This window comes from Oncorhynchus clarkii, chromosome 21 (assembly GCF_045791955.1).
Source record: "Oncorhynchus clarkii lewisi isolate Uvic-CL-2024 chromosome 21, UVic_Ocla_1.0, whole genome shotgun sequence".
In the NCBI taxonomy this organism is placed as follows: Eukaryota; Metazoa; Chordata; class Actinopteri; order Salmoniformes; family Salmonidae; genus Oncorhynchus; species Oncorhynchus clarkii.
The window spans coordinates 51,502,243-51,511,177 of record NC_092167.1 but is presented as its reverse complement, the minus strand read 5'-3'; positions in this window follow the sequence as shown (position 1 = coordinate 51,511,177).

Sequence of the window (8,935 nt, the reverse complement as noted above, 5' to 3'; positions counted from 1 at the left end):
ATGATGACAGACCCTACTGCCTGTAAACACAGTCCAGTTCATAGTGAATGATAGCAGGCCCTTGTAAGTAGCTGAATTTGGCACTAGATTCTTTCACCAATAAAAGTCGCTGTAAGGGTCTGAAAACATGCTAAATGTTGTACGTTTAATAATTTTTAATTTTACCCTTATTTTACCAGGTAAATTGAATAAGAACACGTTCTCATTTACAGCAACGACCTGGGGAATAGTTACAGGGGAGAGGAGGTGGGATGAATGAGCCAATAGGAAACTGGGGATGATTAGGTTTCCATGATGAGGGCCAGATTGGGAATTTAAGCAGCACTGCCCATGTGTCAAATGGTTTATTTCCATATCGGCATGCTGTAGCTCTGATTGGCCAACAGGTCAGCGTAGACTCCAGTCCTGGACGAGACAGATGATTTTATTAGATTTTATTTACTGCAGTTTCTACTAATTGTCCAGTCGCATGGCTGCTTCCCCATTCTATATCGCAATAGAATTTTCACAAAATGCCTTACTATACGTCATTCCCAAACATTCTATGAATTTATGAAAATGTGAAAATGACCATCGAAGCTGTCACATTTTTCCTGGGGTGTATATGAACAGATTTTAATAATATTTCATATTTGCTAAAACGCTGTCAGTTCCCCTTTAAGTCTTAAACAAACAAGGCAGGAGGTTCTAGATTGTAGTTCTGAAATGGAATGCTATCTACCATTCTGGAACATCTCTGTACCTTCCAGAATGGAATGCTATCTACCATTCTGGAACATCCCTGTACCTTCCAGAATGGAATGCTTTTACACACTGACCTATAAAGAACTAACCTGTTTGTTAATGAGTCTAAATACCCACCATGTGACTCCCTGCCACTCACAGCTATAGGATTAGCCTATCTTGACTGATACACACACACACACACACACACACACACACACACACACACACACACACACACACACACACACTGATATCATTAACAGAAGACGGAGGCAGGGAGGGTTTCGTTCCAGCTTTGGGCTAAAGTTAACAAACAATCATTATATATTTTACTTACAATATAGCCAGAATGAGGCCCATGTCACAGTTTAAACATGTTCACCATGCCAATAAAGCCCTTTGTATTCAATTGAATTGAGAGAGAGAGAGAGAGAGACAGAGAGAGAGACAGAGAGACAGAGAGAGAGACAGAGAGAGAGAGAGAGAGAGAGAGAGAGAGAGAGAGAGACAGAGACAGAGAGAGACAGAGAGAGAGAAAGAGACAGAGAGAGGATGTGGTATGTTATCTGTCTAGTGATTTAATGTTTCCACACCTGCTTTCTCCTGACGAGGTGGAATGACATCTGGGAAACACACACACACACACACACACACACATACAGCAGAGTATCAATCATGACTTTCCCAGATGTTCTTCCTTCTTCCTACCTCAAATGTATGACTAGTTATTAAGCCTGGTTAGCTAAACAATGTCAGCCTGTTATTAGGATGCCTCTCTCCTGTTCCAGGAGATGTCAGCCTGGGCAGACCTGAAAGACTATGCCCGTCCGTCCGTCCGTCCTAGCTGCTGGACTATCAGAGTGACCCTGGCTGTTAACCCCATAATTACCCTACTGTGGAAATGAATGTATGAGTGTGTGTGTGTGTATGAGGGGTGATATATATACACATACATATATGTGGAGTCACAGGTTAATAAGGTCAGACCCTTGTAAAATGGATTAGATACTGTAGGTCCTCATCAATCTACACGCAATACCCCCTAATGACCTCACAATACCCCTAATGACATCACAATACCCCCTAATGACCTCACAATACTCCCTAATGACATCACAATACCCCCTAATGACATCACAATACCCCCTAATTACATCACAATACCCCCTAATGACATCATAATACCCCCTAATGACATCACAATACCCCCTAATGACATCACAATACCCCCTAATGACATCACAATACCCCCTAATGACCTCACAATACCCCCTAATGACATCACAATACCCCCTAATGACATCACAATACCCCCTAATGACATCATAATACCCCCTAATGACATCACAATACCCCCTAATGACATCACAATACCCCCTAATGACATCACAATACCCCCTAATGACATCACAATACCCCCTAATGACATCACAATACCCCCTAATGACCTCACAATACCCCCTAATGACATCACAATACCCCCTAATGACATCACAATACCCCCTAATGACATCACAATATCCCCTAATGACATCACAATACCCCCTAATGACATCACAATACCCCCTAATGACATCACAATACCCCCTAATGACAAAGTGAAAACAGGTTTTTAGAAGAAAAAACAGAAATACCTTATTTACATAAGTATTCAGACCCTTTGCTGTGAGACTCAAAATTGAGGCTGTAATCGCTGCCAAAGGTGCTTCAACAGAGTACTCAGGGAAGGGTCTGAATACTAATGTACATGTGATATTCCAGATTTTTCTTTTGTACATACATTTGCAAACATTTCTAAAAACCTGTTTTTGCTTTGTCATCGTAGGGTATTGTTGTAGATTGAGGAGGGATTTTATTTCATTCAATTGTAGAATAAGGCTGTAAAGTAAAATAAAAATGTGGAACCAGAATTACAAACTTCTTTGGAAGTCTGGTCACCAGCCATACAGTACACCTCCTATACAGGCTACAACAGTAAACCTCCTATACAGGCTACAACAGTAAACCTCCTATACAGGCTACAACAGTAAACCTCCTATACAGGCTACAACAGTAAACCTCCTATACAGGCTACAACAGTAAACCTCCTGTACAGGCTACAACAGTAAACCTCCTGTACAGGCTACAACAGTAAACCTCCTATACAGGCTACAACAGTAAACCTCCTATACAGGCTACAACAGTAAACCTCCTGTACAGGCTACAACAGTAAACCTCCTATACAGGCTACAACAGTAAACCTCCTATACAGGCTACAACAGTAAACCTCCTGTACAGGCTACAACAGTAAACCTCCTATACAGGCTACAACAGTAAACCTCCTATACAGGCTACAACAGTAAACCTCCTATACAGGCTACAACAGTAAACCTCCTATACAGGCTACAACAGTAAACCTCCTATAAAGGCTACAACAGTAAACCTCCTATACAGGCTACAACAGTAAACCTCCTATACAGGCTACAACAGTAAACCTCCTATACAGGCTACAACAGTAAACCTCCTGTACAGGCTACAACAGTAAACCTCCTATACAGGCTACAACAGTAAACCTCCTATACAGGCTACAACAGTAAACGTCCTATACAGGCTACAACAGTAAACCTCCTGTACAGGCTACAACAGTAAACCTCCTGTACAGGCTACAACAGTAAACCTCCTGTACAGGCTACAACAGTAAACCTCCTATACAGGCTACAACAGTAAACCTCCTATACAGGCTACAACAGTAAACCTCCTATACAGGCTACAACAGTAAACCTCCTATACAGGCTACAACAGTAAACCTCCTATACAGGCTACAACAGTAAACCTCCTATACAGGCTACAACAGTAAACCTCCTATACAGGCTACAACAGTAAACCTCCTATACAGGCTACAACAGTAAACCTCCTATACAGGCTACAACAGTAAACCTCCTATACAGGCTACAACAGTAAACCTCCTGTACAGGCTACAACAGTAAACCTCCTATACAGGCTACAACAGTAAACCTCCTATACAGGCTACAACAGTAAACCTCCTGTACAGGCTACAACAGTAAACCTCCTATACAGGCTACAACAGTAAACCTCCTATACAGGCTACAACAGTAAACCTCCTATACAGGCTACAACAGTAAACCTCCTATACAGGCTACAACAGTAAACCTCCTATAAAGGCTACAACAGTAAACCTCCTATACAGGCTACAACAGTAAACCTCCTATACAGGCTACAACAGTAAACCTCCTATACAGGCTACAACAGTAAACCTCCTGTACAGGCTACAACAGTAAACCTCCTATACAGGCTACAACAGTAAACCTCCTATACAGGCTACAACAGTAAACGTCCTATACAGGCTACAACAGTAAACCTCCTGTACAGGCTACAACAGTAAACCTCCTGTACAGGCTACAACAGTAAACCTCCTGTACAGGCTACAACAGTAAACCTCCTATACAGGCTACAACAGTAAACCTCCTATACAGGCTACAACAGTAAACCTCCTATACAGGCTACAACAGTAAACCTCCTATACAGGCTACAACAGTAAACCTCCTATACAGGCTACAACAGTAAACCTCCTATACAGGCTACAACAGTAAACCTCCTATACAGGCTACAACAGTAAACCTCCTATACAGGCTACAACAGTAAACCTCCTATACAGGCTACAACAGTAAACCTCCTATACAGGCTACAACAGTAAACCTCCTATACAGGCTACAACAGTCCCGTGTGGAAACAAACACTGACACGGAAAATAACCACAAAACACGACAGAAAACAGGCTGCCTAAATATGGTTCCCAATCAGAGACAAACAGGCTGCCTAAATATGGTTCCCAATCAGAGACAAACAGGCTGCCTAAATATGGTTCCCAATCAGAGACAAACAGGCTGCCTAAATATGGTTCCCAATCAGAGACAAACAGGCTGCCTAAATATGGTTCCCAATCAGAGACAATGACTAACACCTGCCTCTGATTGAGAACCATATCAGGCCAAACGGGGAAAAACCCCAACATAGAAACACAAAACATAGATAACCCACCCAACTCTACACTAAAACAAAGAAATGACAAAAGAACTAGGGTCAGAACGGGACAGTTGTAGTAAAACCAAATGGAAATTAACAAACTAACCTCACCCGGCCTATCACCCGGTCCCTGCACTTAACCCCTAAGCGCTTCCTAGAAAATCAAAACCATGGCCGTAGGTTAATCACCGTAGGAACCAGTCAGGAAGTGGGGTTCCCTCAGGTTAATCGCCGTAGGAACCAGTCAGGAAGTGGGGTTCCCTCAGGTTAATCGCCGTAGGAACCAGTCAGGAAGTGGGGTTCCCTCAGGTTAATCGCCGCAGGAACCAGTCAGGAAGTGGGGTTCCCTCAGGTTAATCGCCGTAGGAACCAGTCAGGAAGTGGGGTTCCCTCAGGTCCTTGGCCGCAGGAACCAGTCAGGAAGTGGGGTTCCCTCAGGTTAATCGCCGCAGGAACCAGTCAGGAAGTGGGGTTCCCTCAGGTTAATCGCCGTAGGAACCAGTCAGGAAGTGGGGTTCCCTCAGGTTAATCGCCGTAGGAACCAGTCAGGAAGTGGGGTTCCCTCAGGTTAATCGCCGTAGGAACCAGTCAGGAAGTGGGGTTCCCTCAGGTTAATCGCCGTAGGAACCAGTCAGGAAGTGGGGTTCCCTCAGGTTAATCGCCGTAGGAACCAGTCAGGAAGTGGGGTTCCCTCAGGTCCTTGGCCGCAGGAACCAGTCAGGAAGTGGGGTTCCCTCAGGTTAATCGCCGTAGGAACCAGTCAGGAAGTGGGGTTCCCTCAGGTTAATCGCCGTAGGAACCAGTCAGAAAGTGGGGTTCCCTCAGGTTAATTGCCTTAGGAACCTGTCAGGAAGTGGGGTTCCCTCAGGTTACTTGCCTTAGGAACCTGTCAGGACGTGGGGTTCCCTCAGGTTAATCGCCGTCGGAACCTGTCAGGAAGTGAGGTACCCTCAGGCCCATCTACAACTAAACTCAGTTTGTGAACATGTCATTTTCAACCCGTAGGCCCAACTCAGTTCGTCACGCTCCTCGTGTTCCTGTACTCCTTGTTGGCAGAACCCCAGTGTTTGTAACAGATGATTCTTCAGCTCCAGCCAGGCCCAGTCTCGTATTGAACAGTGAAAACCGTGCTCTTCGTACTTCCCCTGACAAAATCGTTGCGAGCACCCCTCCCACTTCGACCGCTGCCAACATGGTCTTAGTGAAATGGTGAGGTGGCTCCTAATCTGCACCATCCAAACACACCGTGTGTCAGTGTTCCCTTTGTAGAAGTGTAGTAGTTATAGGTGGTAGTAGCAAATATTTATTCTACTGTATACATGTTATACATTGCCTTAACTGTTCCTCGGTCTCCAGAGCAAATAAACATTGTCTTGAATACAAGATACTTATTTTCTCTATATTTAGTGTTTAATTAAAACATGTTTACTTGCCAACAAATTTAAGTTGAAAAAAAATGAAAAAGCAGACATTGAATAGCATGGTGAAGTTATTAATTACACTTTGGATGGTGTATCAATACACCCAGTCACTACAGAGACACAGGCGTCCTTCCTAACTAAGTTCCTGGAGAGAAAGGAAACCGCTCAGGGATTTTCACCATGAGGCCAATGATGACTTTAAAACAGTTACAGAGTTTAATGGCTGTGATAGGAGAAAACTGAGGATGGATCAACAACATTGTAGTTACTCCACAATACACAATACTAATACCTAAATGAGTGAAAATAACGAAGTCTGTACAGAATAAAAAACATTCCAAAACACGCATCCTGTTTCCAACAAGGCACTATTGTAAAATGTCTAAAAATGTGGCAAAGAAATTAACTTTATGTCCTGAATACACAGCGTTATGCAAATCCAACACAACACAGACAGTGAATGTTCCTGAGAGGCCGAGTTACAGTTTTAACTTAAATCTGCTTGATAATCTATGGCAAGACATGAAAAAGTTTGTCTAGCAATGATCAACGACCAATTTGACAGAACTTAATGAATTTTGAAGATAATAAGTGTGTGGAATCCATATGTGCAAACCTCTTAGAGACTTACCCAGAAAGACTCACAGCTGTAATCGCTCTTAGAGACTTACCCAGAAAGACTCACAGCTGTAATCACTCTTAGAGACTTACCCAGAAAGACTCACAGCTGTAATCACTCTTAGAGACTTACCCAGAAAGACTCACAGCTGTAATCACTCTTAGAGACTTACCCAGAAAGACTCACAGCTGTAATCACTCTTAGAGACTTACCCAGAAAGACTCACAGCTGTAATCACTCTTAGAGACTTACCCAGAAAGACTCACAGCTGAAATCACTCTTAGAGACTTACCCAGAAAGACTCACAGCTGTAATGACTCTTAGAGACTTACCCAGAAAGACTCACAGCTGTAATCACTCTTAGAAACTTACCCAGAAAGACTCACAGCTGTAATGACTCTTAGAGACTTACCTAGAAAGACTCACAGCTGTAATGACTCTTAGAGACTTACCCAGAAAGACTCACAGCTGTAATGACTCTTAGAGACTTACCCAGAAAGACTCACAGCTGTAACCACAGCCAAATAATTATTATAACATGTACTGACTCAGGGGGTTGAATACTTATCTAATCTAAATTTCATATATTGTTATTTTGTACAAATCTTTGAATTTCTCTTCTACTTTGACATTGACTATTTGGTGTAGATATTGTCAAAAAAATACAATTAAATCCATTTTAATCCCACTTCGTAACACAACAAAATGTGGAAAAAAGTCCAGGGTATGAATACTTTCTGAAGGTACTACATTAGGGAAGTGGGTTGGGGAACCAGGCTGCTGCTTCCTGTTTGCCCACTAGATGGAGGCAACGAGCATACCACATGAGTAGGCCTCCAGCACCATCCACTGCTGCTATGGAGCCCTGTACGTGCCATCAATATGGATGAGAGATAGACCAAACTTTTGACTGATACTGTGTATGTCTCACTTTTATTTAACTAGGCAAGTCAGTTAAGAACAAATTCTTATTTACAATGACGGCCTACCAAAAGGCCTTCTGCGGAGACGGAGGATTAAAAATAAATGAAATATAAATATAGGACAAAACTCACATCACAGCAAGAGAGACACACAACATAAAGAGAGACCTAAGACAACACAGCATGGCAGCAACACATAACAACACAGCATGGTAGCAACACAACACAGCATGGTAGCAACACAACATGGTAGCAACACAACATAAAGAGAGACCTAAGACAACACAGCATGGCAACACATAACAACACAGTGTGGCAGCAACACAACACAGCATGGTAGCAACACAACATAAAGAGAGACCTAAGACAACACAGCAACATTTATTTTTAATGCTGCAACACAGCATGGTAGCAACACATAACAACACAGCATGGTAGCAACACATAACAACACAGCATGGCAGCAACACATAACAACACAGCATGGTAGCAACACAACACAGCATGGTAGCAACACAACATGGTAGCAACACAACATAAAGAGAGACCTAAGACAACACAGCATGGCAACACATAACAACACAGTGTGGCAGCAACACAACACAGCATGGTAGCAACACAACATAAAGAGAGACCTAAGACAACACAGCAACATTTATTTTTAATGCTGCAACACAGCATGGTAGCAACACATAACAACACAGCATGGTAGCAACACATAACAACACAGCATGGTAGCAACACATAACAACACAGCATGGTAGCAACACAACATAAAGAGAGACCTAAGACAACACAGCATGGTAGCAACACAACATGGTCACTTCAGTGGGTCGAGTCACTGACGTGATCTTCCTGTCCGGGTTGGCGCCCCCGGACAGGGGCGCCAAGAAGATCAGTGGGGGTAGTAAGTTGGTGGTTGAAGATATTCCTCTCATGTCACTTATTATTCCCCAGTGTATTTATCTCTGTGTTTCCTGTCTCTTCCTGCCTTACACGGGTTTTGACCCTTGCTTGTCCTGATGCCGAAACAGCCTGCCTGCCTGCCTTCAAACCTGCCTGCCTTACAACTAGGCAAGTCAGTTAAGAACAAATTCTTATTTTCAACGACAACCTAGAAACAGTGGGTTAACTGCCTGTTCAGGGGCAGAATGACAGATTTGTACCTTGTCAGCTCGGGGGTTTTGACCTCGCAACCTTCCGGTTACTAGTCCAACGCTCTA